The sequence below is a fragment of the Bison bison genome, unplaced genomic scaffold (genome assembly GCF_000754665.1).
Source record: "Bison bison bison isolate TAMUID 2011002044 unplaced genomic scaffold, Bison_UMD1.0 scf7180017864530, whole genome shotgun sequence".
In the NCBI taxonomy this organism is placed as follows: Eukaryota; Metazoa; Chordata; class Mammalia; order Artiodactyla; family Bovidae; genus Bison; species Bison bison.
In genome coordinates, this window is record NW_011495080.1 from 13,302,509 (window position 1) to 13,316,913 (window position 14,405).

The window sequence follows — 14,405 nt, forward strand, 5'->3', positions numbered from 1 at the left end:
GTTTCTATTGTACAAATGTGAACCCTTAAGAATGTGTTAACCACACTTTTAAAAAGTTTTTTAAAGAGAGAAGTGCCTTAGAATTGCTTTTGTCATATTATATTTATCTATTCAATGAAGAAATTCCTGAAATTACTTACTCTGCTTTAGAAATGGAGTTCTTAAAGGAGAACTATAGGGAAAAGGCCTATTACAGTACAATGGAAAATTCTTTATGAACATTTTACTTAGCACACTTACCTTATTGACACTGTCACATCATACCTCCAAAACAGCATACTTTTTGTAATCTCTTGTTCTTTTATTCTTAGATTTTTTTCCTTTAAGTGTGCTTTTTAGTGAAGCCACTAGAAAAAGGCATAATAACCTGGCTCTTACTAATATGATGGGGAACTTACTTTGCAGTTAATGTTAAGACTGTATCTTTTGTATGTGCTGCATGGCATCTTCCTTTGCCATGAGGGAACCCATTGAAAATTTTGGCTTTATAAAACAAATCTGGATAAATCAACAACAGCTTAAACTTTTTTTTTTTTTTTTTAATTTATACCAGTGATCAGGCTTGCCTGATGGCTCAGATGGTAAAGAATCTCCCTGCAATACAGGAGACCTGTGTTCAATCCCTGGATTGGGAAGATTGCCAGAGAGGGAAATGGCAACCCACTCCAATATTCTTGCCTGAAGAATTTCATGGACAGAGGAGCTTGGCAGGCTACAGTCCATGGAGTTGCAAAGAGTTGGACACAACTGAGTGACTAGCACTCACTCAACTCACTAAAAAAGAAATGTTAATTTGCACCAGTGATCAATCTACTGATACATATATAGTATTACATTTTACACAAGTCCAGTGTAAATCTAAACCAGCCATATGTACCACTGTCAAGATCAGTCAAGATATGAATAACAATTACTTTGAGTAAAATATAACAGTAGCTTATAGGTGGTTTCTAGCTTAGGTGTTTGTATATTGGGGCATTTCTGATAAATTTGAAGTACTCTTAATTTTTTAACAACTGCAAAATTTTCTTATCCTTAGTAAGGATCTTTTAAAAATTTGTTAAGAACTACAGTTATAGCAGTATCAAATTGCATTATGGAAATTGAAGTTCCGTGTGTCATATTGGCATTTTTTAATCTTGAATTTGGTTGCCATGTCTTGACCTAAATTCAGTCTTATCATAGTTCTTGCTAGATGTTTGAGGATTTTCATCAAGGCCAGCATCAATATCTCCTTATTTAAACTGATTATTAAAATTAAATATATCATGGGCATTAAAATATAACAATAGTCTCTGATCCTGTCCTTCCTTAAATCTAAAATACTTATGTCACAACTGAAAAACAGTTGGGAGACCATCGAAGTTATATCAAGCATATACTCATATCCTGGGTGAGAGCGTGTCTGGGGTAGTTGAGGGACTTGCTTGAGGCCCATTAGAGCCAAATATTAATAGTAGAAGCCAGATCTGACTACTAAATCAGCTGCTCTTTCCCATATACCATAATACTGTTTTATTCTTGTTTTCACTGTTTTTCTTAAGTTGTGGATAAATTGCAGATTTACTTTGTTTCTGCAAGATTTACGGCTACAAATTTCACCCTTTCTCACATGTCAACTGGGTGTTGATAAAAGCCTCTAGCATCCTGTTCCCATCTTTGCCTAGTAAAGCAGGCTGGCTTTGACAAGACAGCCTGATTCTGAAGCATGTGATGGTATCTTGGCTCAGTGATGGCAGTCACCCTACATTGTCCAAGCATTCAGTCAGCACAGGACACTTCTGTCAGTACTGAGTGGAAAACAAATTGAGGTTTTTATTCTACATCCAAATTCTTTTCATTAGTTCCTTGTAAATGGGCATTGCCTTTATTTAAACATAAGTATTTTGTAAACCCTTATGGTCAATGGCCTGACAGAAAATTACTTTGAGAATGTATTAATCTTTCTGCCTAATTATCAGCCAACAGCTGTACTGTCAATTTATAGACCAGGAGTTCTTCCAAGGAGCACAAGGACAAACTGGACACTTGAAATCCAACTTTTTGCTTCTCTTATTGTTGAGACAGGAGAATTCTAACTAGGTTGCATGTACTTCACCTTTGCTGTAAAAGGGACAGGAAAATAAAATATATTTAGTATTTGTGGTGTTGAAAGAAATTAAGTGAAAGGAAAAGACATCACGTCCAGTTAACGTTAGGGAAATCAACAAAGCCATTCATAACGTCTCAATTCTGTAGTTGTCTATTTGACAACTTGGGTCCTTCAATCAGCTTCCAGGCCTAAAAAGAAACCTTCTTTTTTTAAATGAGTGGGAGTCTAAGGAGGCTGAGCATAGAAAAGAATTTTGTGTGTGTTTGTCTACACAGAATTTGTGTCTCCAGCCATTGTTTTTAAAACTGGGATTGGGGGAAAACTCAGCAAGTAAAATTAAGTGGGTTCGAATCTCCATTTTGAAGGATAATGACTAGTTAGGGAAAAACTGATGCAATAGAATATTTGGGTTCTGTTTGTTTATTGAGCAAGGATATAAGTGTAGAAGGGCCAACTTCTTAGTTGTGTATTCAACTAAGGCTCAATATAGTCCATTTAGATATAAAATTTTTAACTTCCTTAAAAACACTGCCAAACTTTGCTGTGGGTATTTGCTGAAGGTTGTGATGTAGATAACATTAATAGTTCAGTAATTGTGAGAGTCTAATAAACCTCATCCTAAAACTAACTACTTTCCAAGCCACCTCTAAATGATCTATTGTTATAGTCTTGTTTTCATGCATGATGCCTCCAGTTCCCATAGAGCATGATTATAAGGTCCTGCTGCCTCAAGATGTTTAGAAAGTTCAGGTGGATTGTGAGCCAGTTGAATGCTTTAAAATCTCTACTAGGGCCTCACAGTTTAACATGCCTGGGACAGCCTGACATGGTTCATGCCAGTTAAACGACAAACAAAGAGAAATTCTATATACAACCTGAGCCCTGTCAGCATCCTTTTTACTTGACATTTTCATTGCTTTGATTTCTAGAACCCAGAAGAACAAAAACTTGTTGACAGGAGTCACTGCAGTCAGCCCTCTGTTTCTGTGGGGTTTGCATCAAAAGATGAAGGGCTAATTGTATTCCCTGTACTGAACCATATTATTTTTTATTTTTTAATTTTTTTATTTAAATTTTTAAAAATTGTATTTTTTTTTAATTTAATTTTTTATGCCACACCATGCAACTTGTGTGATTTTAGTTCCTCAGCCAGGGATAATGGGAATGAGAATGTAGAGTCTGAACAACTGAACCACCATTTTATATATGGGACTTCAGCAGACTTGAACTTTGGTATCCATGGAATTCCAAATCCTCTGTGGATACTGAGGGATGACTGTATTTTTCATATGTGTTTCCTCACTTCCCAGCTAACTGAATATTAAACCAATCATTATTCCGTTGGTTATTCCAATAGCCTGCTTGGGAAAAGATGGTAGGGAGATAAAATTATGCATTTGAGTCCTGTTTTGATTCTATAAAACTTATTCTAGTCATTATGTACAGTTCAGTTCAGTTGCTCAAAATTATGCATTTGAGTCCTGTTTTGATTCTATAAAACTTATTCTAGTCATTATGTACAGTTCAGTTCAGTTGCTCAGTCATGTCCAACTCTTTGTGACCCCATGGACTGCAGCACGCCATGCCCTGTCCATCACTCCCAGAGTTTACTCAAACTCATGTCCATTGAGTCAGTGATGCCATCCAACCATCTCATCCTCTGTCGTCCCTTTCTCCCAGCCTCAATCTTTCCCACCATCAGGGTCTTTTCAAACTTCACCTGAGGTAGCCAAAGTATTGGAGTTTCAGCTTTAGCATCAGTCCTTCCAATGAATATTCAGGACTGATTTCCTTTAGGATGGACTGGTTGGATCTACTTGCATCCAAAGAACTCTCAAGAGTGTTCAACACCACAGTTCAGAAGCATCAGTTCTTCGGCGCTCAGCCTTCTTTATAGTCCAACTCTCACATCCATACATGACTACTAGAAAAACCATAGCTTTGACTAGATGGACCTTTGTTGGCAAAGTAGTGTCTCTGCTTTTTAATATGCTGTCTAGGTTGGTCATAACTTTTCTTCCAAGGAGCAAGCATCTTTTAATTTCATGGCTGCAGTCACCATCTCCAGTGATTTTGAAGCCCCTCAAAAATAAAGTCTGCCCCTGTTTCCACTCTTTCCCCATCTATTTGCCATGAAGTGATGGGACCAGATGCCACGATCTTCGTTTTTTGAATGTTGAGTTTTAAGCCAACTTTTTCACTCACCTCTTTTACTTTCATCAAGAGGCTCATTAGTTCTTGACTTTCTGCCATAAGGGTGGTGTCATCTGCATATCTGAGGTTATTGATATTTCTCCCAGTAATCTTGATTCCAACTTGTGCTTCATCCAGCCCTGCATTTCGCATGATGTTCTCTGCATATGAGTTAAATAAGCAGGGTGACAATATACAGCCTTGACATACTCCTTTCCCTATTGGGAACCAGTCTGTTGTTCCATGTCCGGTTTTAACAGTTGCTTCTTAACCTGCACTCAGATTTCTCAGGAGGCAGGTCGTGTGGTCTAGTGTTCTCATCTCTTGAAGAATTTTTCAGTTTGTTTTGATCCACACAGTCAAAGGCTTTGGCATAGTCAATAAAGCAGAAGTAGATATTTTTTTGGAACTCTTGCTTTGTTTGATGAACCAACGGATATTGGAAATTTGATCTCTGGTTCCTCTGCCTTTTCTAAATCCAGTTTGAACATCTGGAAGTTCTTGATTCACATACTATTGAAGCCTAGCTTGGAGAATTTTGAGCATTACTTTGCTAGTGTGAGAGTAATACATACATACATCCATTCTTTTTAAGATTCTGTTCCCATATTGTTCATTACAGAGTTTTAAGTAGTGTTCCCTATGCTATACAGTAAGTTCTTATTATCTATTATATTTTTCATTTTTATTGAAATATAGTTGATTCACAATGTTGTACCAGTCTGCTTTACAGCAAAGTGACTCAGTTATACACATATATACAGTCTTGTAATATTCTTTTCCGTTATGATTTATTACAAGATATTAATATAGTTCCCTATGCTATACATTAGGACTTTGGTGTTTATAAACCAAACTATTTTAAATGATTGTTGTTACTGTAATTTGGAAGTAGGCCACAATATAAATCTCTCATTGCATGTATTAATATATTTCTACCTTAGGGTAATAGAGTAAATTCATGTGACCACATAATTTTAAGACCCATTGAGAGATCAGGCTTCCGTCTCAACCGTCTGCCAGATCCCTAGTAGGTTTTTGTAGTTTATTACCTTGACGTAACTAGGAATAGAAAGTGTGTGTGCATGCTAAGTTGTTCCAGTTGTGTCAGACTCTTTGCCACCCCATGGGACTGTAGCCTGCCAGGATCCTCTGTCTGTGGAATTCTTCACACTTTAACAATGATATCAGCTCATGAGAATTGTTCTGACAAGTCTGGAGAAGCAAACTTGATGCTATGTCAAGATCAAAATATAGAAACCTTTTCCCCAAGTTTTGGTTTCCATGCGTTAATTCCCAATGGCATTTTTTTTTAAAGCATCTTCCCCAAAGATAGAAACTACTATGCAATGTCAAATAGGAAACCGGAAGAAGCAACAGGTTTCAGAAAATTATAAGGCTGCTTCCCAGTCTTCAGTTACTACTTCTCTTGAAAGCATTGTCCCCTTAAGCCATCCTCTAGCTTTACTTTTTTCTCTGACTCAAAGCAACAACCTCTATTCTGCTCACCTCTCCTAGAAATTATCCAACACAACTTTTGGCTATTGTTGTATGGTTCCAGTCACTCCTCCCCCATGACAGAAAATAATAATTGGTAACCAGGAGGGCTAGCTAGGGAGTATAAAATACACAGAAGAGGACTTGGTTTTGCATGTGTGAGTTCTTGAAACTTGTGATGTATTATTGGGACTTGGGGAGACACAATGAAAGTTGGCTTCTTCTAAGTATTAATGATATCAAGAACACCTTCAAGTAAGGACTATCCTGGTGGTCCAGTGGTTAAGACTATGCTTCCACTGCAGGAGGTGTGGGTTTGATCCCTGATTGGGGAACTATTAATAAGATCTTGTGGCCAAAAAGAGATGGGGTTGGGGGAGAACACCTTCAAATATTGGTTCTGCTTTGTATGGGGAGTACATTACCTGCCCACACAAATGTTTTTCTAGTAAACACTGTCCCCAGAGGGCACAGCTAACACTTGCCCACTTAGCTTGCAATTCTCAGTGTAGACGGATTTCTGACTTCCTCAGCGAGGCATCCCCTGGTCCTGTCTCCTGTCTGCAGAGGGTACTGAACTGTGAGCACCCAGCTAGTTCAGACCAAGCCACTTTTTGATAATAATGGTGAAGCCAGTAAAGGGGCTTCCAGAAGCCCCTTGGCTGTGCTTTCGCCACTCCCAGACCTTTCATCACTGAGATGCTGAGAAAAATCAGGTTTAAAGGGACCCACCATTTCCAGGCAAGAATACTGGAGTGGCCATTTCCAACTCTAAAGGATCTTCCTGACCCAGGGATCAAACCTGCATCTCTTGCATCTCCTGCATTGCCAGGCAGATTCTTTACCAATAACGCCACCTGGGAAGCCCCACATTGGAATACTTAGTAAGTTGGGCATGACATGAAATGTTTTACATGGGAGAGTTATTATTCCCATTTTTTAGTCAAGCAAATGCAAAGTTGAGTTAAACAATTGGCACAAAGTTAAATAGTAAATAGGGGCTTCCCTAGTGGCTCAGATGGTAAGAATCTGTCTGCAATGCAGGAGACCTGGGTTCGATCCCTGGGTTGGGAAGATCCCCTAGAAAAGGGAATGGCAACCCATTAGTATTCTTGCCTGGAGAATCCCACAGACAAGAGAAGCCTGGTGTGCTACAGTCCATGGGGTTGCAAAGAGTTGGACACAATGAGTGGCTAACACATACAAATAGTAAATGGCAGAGCTGAGCATCAGACTTAGGTCTGACAATACAAAAAATGTACCCTAAACCACTATAGTTCTCTGCCTCCTAAGTGCATTGACACCAGTAATGATCTGAATAAACAATTAAAATATTACTCCATTATCTTTACTTCAACTGTAGAAGGCTTGGGATTGTTCTGCTTTTGCAATGCGAAGACCCAGAGGGAAATGCTGTCACACTCTTCAGTTCAGTCACTCAGTCATGTCCGATTCTTTGGGACCCCATGGACTGCAGCACACCAAGCTTTCCTGTCCATCACCAACTCCCAGAGCTGACTCAATCTCATGTCCATTGAATCAGTGATACCATCCAACCATCTCATCCTCTGTTGTCATCCCCTTCTCCTGCCTTCAATCTTTCCCAGCATCAGAGTCTTTTCCAATGAGTCGGTACTTCCCATCAGGTGGCCAGAGTATTGGAGTTTCAGCTTCAACATCAGTCATTCCAGTGATTATTCAGGACCGATTTCCTTTAAGATTGACTGGTTTGATCTCCTTGGAGTCCAAGGGACTCTCAATAGTCTTCTCCAACACCACATTAAAAAGCATCAATTCTTTGGCTCTCAACTTTCTTTATAGTCCAACTCTGACATCCATACATGACTACTAGAAAAACCATAGCCTTGACTAGACGGACCTTTGTTGGCAAAGTAATGTCTCTGCTTTTTAATATACTGTCTAGGTTGGTCATAACTTTTCTTCCAAGGAGCAAGCGTCTTTTAATTTCATGGCTGAAGTCACCACCTGCAGTGATTTTGAAGCCTCCCAAAATAAAGTCTCTCATTGTTTCCCCATCTACTTGCCATGAAGTGATGGGACCAGATGCCATGATTTTCGTTTTTTAAATGTTGAGTTTTAAGCCAACTTTTTCACTCTCCTCTTTAATTTTCATCAAGAGGCTCTTTAGTTCTTCGCTTTCTGCCACAAGGGTGGTATCATCTGCATATCTGAGGTTACTGATACTTCTCCCAGCAATCTTGATTCCAGCTTGTGCTTCATCCAGCCCTGCATTTTGCATGATGTTCTCTGCATATAAGTTAAATAAGCAGGTGACAATATACAGCCTTGATGTACTCCTTTTCCTATTTGGAACCAGTCTGTTGTTCCATGTCCAGTTCTAACAGTTGCTTCTTGACCTGCATACAGATTTCTCAGGAGGCAGGTAAGGTGGTCTGGTGTTCCCATCTCTTTAAGAATTTTCCACAGTTTGTTTTGATTCACACAGTAAAAGGCTTTGGTATAGTCAATAAAGCAGAAGTAGATATTTTTCTGGAACTCTCTTGCTTTTTCTGTGATCCAGTCAATGTTGGCAATTTGATCTGTGGTTTCCTCTGCCTTTTCTAAATCCAGCTTGAACATCTGGAAGTTCTTGGTTCACATACTGTTGAAGCCCAGCTTGGAGAATTTTGAGCATTACTTTTCTAGCATATGAGATGAGTGCAACAGTGCAATAGTTTGAACATTCTTTGGCATTGCCTTTGTTTGAGATTGGAATGAAAACAGACCTTTTCCAGTCCTGTGGCCACAACTGAGTTTTCCAAATTTGCTGGCATACTGATTGCAATACTTTCACAGCATCATCTTTTAGGATTTGAGATAGCTCAGCTGGAATTTCATCACCTCCACTAGCTTTGTTCTTAGTGATATGCTATTTAAAAGAGAGAGAGAAAAAAATATGTTAAAATCATGCAGCTAAACCAGCAGCCACTAAAGCAAACCAAGGCAAGTTTTGAGATTACTACAGCCTCAGTTTTTTGGAGTATTCATGAATAGAATCTTTTGTCATTTTTTGTTTGCTCATCCCCAATTCCCATTCCTCCTCCCATCACCATCAAAACATTTTTTTTTCCATTTAAATGTTAGCTTAGGTAACTTGCATGCTTAATAATCCCAGATGCTTAATAAATGATTACAAGTGATTTGAGTCATCCCAAATGCTTAATAAATGATTACACAAGAATTTACTTGGAATTACCTCAGAATCCTGTCTCTGAATTTCAAGTAACCTCTGTCAATGTGTCTCTTTCTTTAAGCATTTTTCATTGATTTCATATTTTTTCACCCCATGGTGACTTTTAACTTATGATGATCATACATGGAGAAGAAGCTGGATTTGTTTTGCCTTTTATTCTTTAGCTTCTCTTAAAAATAATTCACATTTTTAAAAACAAATTTTATTGATATTAATGACAGCTTCTAGGGGTAGAAGCATAGATACCATCCCCATAAGTTTTGATGGTCAAGTTTCTTGTTACACTTGTTATACTTCCTACAAGTGTCTCAGAGAAGAGTCACCGAAAAGTCTTGGCAGCATTCAGAGAAAAATAAATATATGCATTGGAGAGTATGCTCGTGCTCCTCCTAACTGTGTTATTTTCAGTTTTCTGCTGGTCTCCTGCATATTCTGTACCCCCCAGCTGAAAATGATGATAAAGCAAGAGCCACAGATTAAAGTATAACTGCCAGAAAGATGTTCACAAATACATATAAGTGAGTGTATTTTCCCTCTGACACTTCTTTAAATGTCAAAAAAAAAAAAAGCTTGTTTCCCAATTTTTCTCCAATGTAAAGAGTTTCTCCAACTGCCATTTGTTGGATTATTGGTTCACGTGTATGTTAAGTGTGGCTGCCACCCAGCCCCAACTTGGAGGAGAATTAATGCTTGAGAAATGCAGGAAGGGCAACTTCCAAACTGTAATCTGAGACTGACTTTAGATTATTTTTGTATTTATGTACTTCACTGGTGGCTCAGAGGTAAAGAATCCACCTGCAATGCAGGAGATGCAGGTTCAGATCCCTGGGTTGGGAAGATCCTCTGGAGAAGTAAATGGCTACCCACTCCAGTATTCCTGCTTGGAAAATTCCATGGACAGAGGAGCCTGATGGGCTACAGTCCATGGGGTTGCAAAAGAGTCAGACACGATTTAACGGCTATACAGCAATGACTACACAGATGGATCAACTGAGATTTCATTCAGGAAGAGAGAAAATTTAACAGTTGGTGCTACGGATAACAGGATTTTGATCAGAGATGACCAGACTTTCCAAATACATACCTAATTTTTAAAACTTCTAAACATATAACCACAACAGTCATGTTGCTAAGAAGTTGCTGAATTTGTCATAAAGCCTACATGGCTAATTACACAAGGTTTCAATCTGAGACAAGTGATTAGTCATCTGAAAATTAGTGCAGAATAGCCAATCAACAAGTAGATAATAGATCAAAGTAAAGACTTCAGCTTTGGAGTGTGAATTTGTCTAATGAATTCAATGTTAGGGGGTTAAAGATTATACAAATTTGACCTCAGGATTGTTTATTTAGAGAACAAGACTTCTGTTTTCCAGTTGTCAGTCCTCGGCTCATCCAAACACTCATGACTGTATCCTGAGGACAGATCTAAGATCCCACAGGAGAAGGGGTGGAGTGAGGCTTCGAGGGGAGAGAGCCAGCAAGAGTGGATGCAGATATTCTTAGAGCTCTGGCCTGCCGTGCACACAGATGGGCAGCCTACCACTGGCTGCTCCCTAGAGAAGCCCTCCTTCGAGCTCCTTAGTCTCCACATGTAGTGGAGTCTAAGGCAGTCTCCTGCCCTGTCATGAGTGGTCATAGTAGTTTGGTCACTCAGTCCAACTCTTTGCAATCCCATAGGCTGTAGCAAGCCACATTTCTCTATCTATGGGATTTTCTAGGCAAGAATACTGGAGTGGGTTGCCATTTCTTTCTCCAGAGGATGTTCCCTACCCAGGTATTGAACCTGAGTCTCCTGCATTGGCAGGCAGATTCTTTACCACTGAGCCACCAGAGAAGCCCCACCCTGTCATAGACCCTGGGATAAATCTTGCCTCTACACTTCCTTTCTCAACCACTATCATTTTTGGTTCCTCATCACCCTTTAGCCACCTGGGGAGGAATGGAGAGGATATATGATCACATCGTCTCTTTATTGCTGAGCAGCTAATCATCTCCACCAATTTGTATGTATTGAGTGCTTGCTGTTTATTAGCAATGAAGGTAAGATAAAGTCCCTGATCTCTAGGATATAGAATCCAGTAGGTGAGCAGGAAGATTAAGGCATCTACACAGATAGCATATATAATGCAAGGCAAGATATACATTGCCTTGTATTATATATGCTATATATATAAGTATTGTGAGACTGTGGAATGTAGAATACAAGAGGGGAGGATGATGGAGGAAGAAGATGAGTTCAGCCCTAAATACACTGTGTCTGGGGTGCTTGTTCTTTTAAAAGAGTGGATTTAGAATCATAAGGGTGGTATTTGTGCTGGAGGTAAGAATTTGGGCATCATGTGGTAAGAGTGGAATTTAAAGATGAGACTTTGGATGAGGTCACCCAGGGAGAGTGTGGAAAAGGATAGATCTCCTTTGAAAGATGCCCCTTTCCCCACCTCCTTGGTGCAATAAGTGACTCATCTTTCAAGGTCTTCTGAAGAATGAGTAGGTGGTCCCTAGATGTAGAGAGTGGGAAGGGAATTCCGGGCAGATTGATGGTCTGTGAAAGGTGTGTGTCAAGAGGTGGCATCACTGATTCAGTGAACTGCACGTTGCTCAGAATGGCTTAAGCATGGGGAGCATGAGGACAGATTGATCTCGGGTAGTCTCAGTCTACAATGACTTGAGGCTGGGCTTGGGTTCCCAGGCAGAGATTGAGGCTGAGTCATGGTGGTGAGAGTACCAGATCCTAGCCACTAGGCTAGTGGTCTGTGACAGGGGACCTGGCCCTTCAGCTTTTCAGAAAAGAATTCCCACAAAGACAGAAAGTAGTCCCTGATGGCTCAGATGGTAAAGAATCTTCCTGCAATGCAGGAGACCCGGGTTTGATCCCTGGTTCAGTAAGATCCCCTAGAGAAGGGAATGGCAACCCTCCCCAGTGTTCTTGCCTGGAAAAAATCCTCGGACAGAGGGGCCTGGAGGGCTACAGTCCATAGGATTGCAAAGAGTTGGACATGACTGAGCAGCTAACACACACAGTGAAACAAGTAAAAGTATTTATTAGTAGAAAAAAGAAGTATAGTATGTGTAAATAGAGCTATCTCAGAGAGAGAGAGAGTTGCTGAGTTGCACCCTTTTGACAGTTTGAATTACTTTTATGGGGCATTTCTTCTGGGTTTCCTTTGGCCAATCCTTTTGGTTTGCCTGAGTCACAGTCCATATTTGGTGTATCTCAGGATCCTCCCATGAGTTCACACACAACTCTTAGCCAAGATGAATTATACCACAAAGGCCTATGGGTAGAGCATCCCTTGACATCACTCTCATTTTGATCTCCAAGGAGCTTTCCTGAGTATGTATAGTTGGGGAGGTCTCCTGACTTGGAGAATGAGAAATACGTGGTCTGGGTAGGCCCCAATTTTAATTGTCCTGCTATTCCTGTCTTGGAGTTTTGGTCCATAGGGAATGAGTTGCCAATCAGTTTATCCTTGGGGGCCCCATCTACTGCCTGCCTCAAGATAAGGATGAAAGATCGGCAGGGCCACATTTTCCAGGCCAAGGGAGCTGAGCTTTATTCTGTAGAATGTGGGTTATCACAAATTGCATTTGGGAAAAATATCACTTAAGCAAGTAGAGAAAAAATGGGCGAGGGAGAATGAAGACAGAGAAACCAGTTAGGAAGCAATTGGTTAGGAAAAAGCCAGTTCAGAAGCAACAGTCCAGATAACAGATTGTGAGTGACTCCTCAAAGGTTTTTATGGTGGTTAAGGAGAGGAAATGACATTTTTAAGAGGAGAAATTCTATTCATGGCCATAACCTGAGGGAAACTCCTGTTAAATTAAAGCTTCTGATCTGCCCCACTCTGACCAGTTTGCATATGCAAAAGTAAACTGGAGCTGCTCTTTGGCAGGAGTTGAAGAGCGTTGAATTTGCTGTGCAGAACAGAATGAAAAGAACTTGGAACTCCCAGGAGTGATGTAGGAGGATAGTAACGAAGACGAATCATGAGAGAAGAAGAAGGAGTGATAAACTAACAATAAAATACAGACTATCATGTTGTATAAAATGTAAGTAGGGGGAAAAAATCTCAAATAGGGAGTTAGTCCCTCTATTACTGTTGTAACATATGCTTGAAATCACTGTGTTACTGTAATAACAATCTTTCCTTCATTTCCCGAATTTTCATGTAATGTCGAGGCTGTGGAAACCAGGAAAGAGGGCTGATTGTCACAGATCTATTGTCACATTAGGTCACTGTCGACTGAAATAGGGCCAGGCAACCATAGGTTTGCAAGAGGCATGTTTGGTGCATGGAACCAGAGACAACCATGAGCAGATAAAGCCTCTATCCCCTATCCTCTTCATCCCAGGAATTCTCAGAACTCTTTGGACTGTCACGGAGGTGCACTGAGGTTTCCAGTTAACTTTATCTTGACTATTAAATACATGTGTATGGCACATACAGTCTTCCCTGCTGGCTCAGATGGTAAAGAATGTGCCTGCACGGTAGGAGACCCGGCTTCAGTTCCCGGGTTGGGGACATCCCCTGGAGAAAGCAATCGCTAGCCACTCCAGTATTCTTGCCTGGAAAATCCCAAGGACAGAGGAGCCTGGTGGGCTACAGTCCATGGGGTCACAAAGAGTTGGACACGACTGGGTGACTAATGTCACATCACATCATATGCACATACATATGTCACTTTTTTTTTAAGTTTTTGCAAATCTCTTTATACATATGTCACTTTTATTTGACATGAGGAAAAATATGTACATAATATATGCATGTATTTGTATTTAAATATGTAAATATTATATATAAATAAGATTTTATCACATCAAGTAAAAATTATAGTAGATACTTGCGTATGTAGATACATCTGGTTGGCCAAAAATGTTCATTTGAGTTTTTCCATAAGAAGGTACAGAAAAACCCAGATGAACTTTTTGACCAACCCAATATATATAATATAATACAATACAATGACATACCAGGAATATGTGACTTTTAATTCTGAGGTTTGTGGACGCTCCGACCCTCTTCAAGAGGAGCATATCCATTTTCTGAAGCATTTGAGTTATCGCACTCTACCCCTCCAACCTGATGTCCATCTTCACGGCTCCCATGGACTTGCTCCCGCCAAGAGCACCAGTTTGAGTGAACGCCTTTGAGCTCAGGAACACACTGAGGCATTTTGCGCTGCCAACTGGCCCTTCCTTAGTGCAACTCTCTGCTTTGCCACCTGACTCTCCTCTGGTTTTTCTTTAGACATACTCAGTCAGCCTCTGCCCTTTTCTTGGAGTGACCTCGTCCAAACCCCCATCTTTAAGTGCTACTCATACTCAACCCCACAAATCCTTATTTCCAGCACAAACCTACCTTCCCCATGATCACTACTTCCAAATGGACAGGTACCTCAGACACA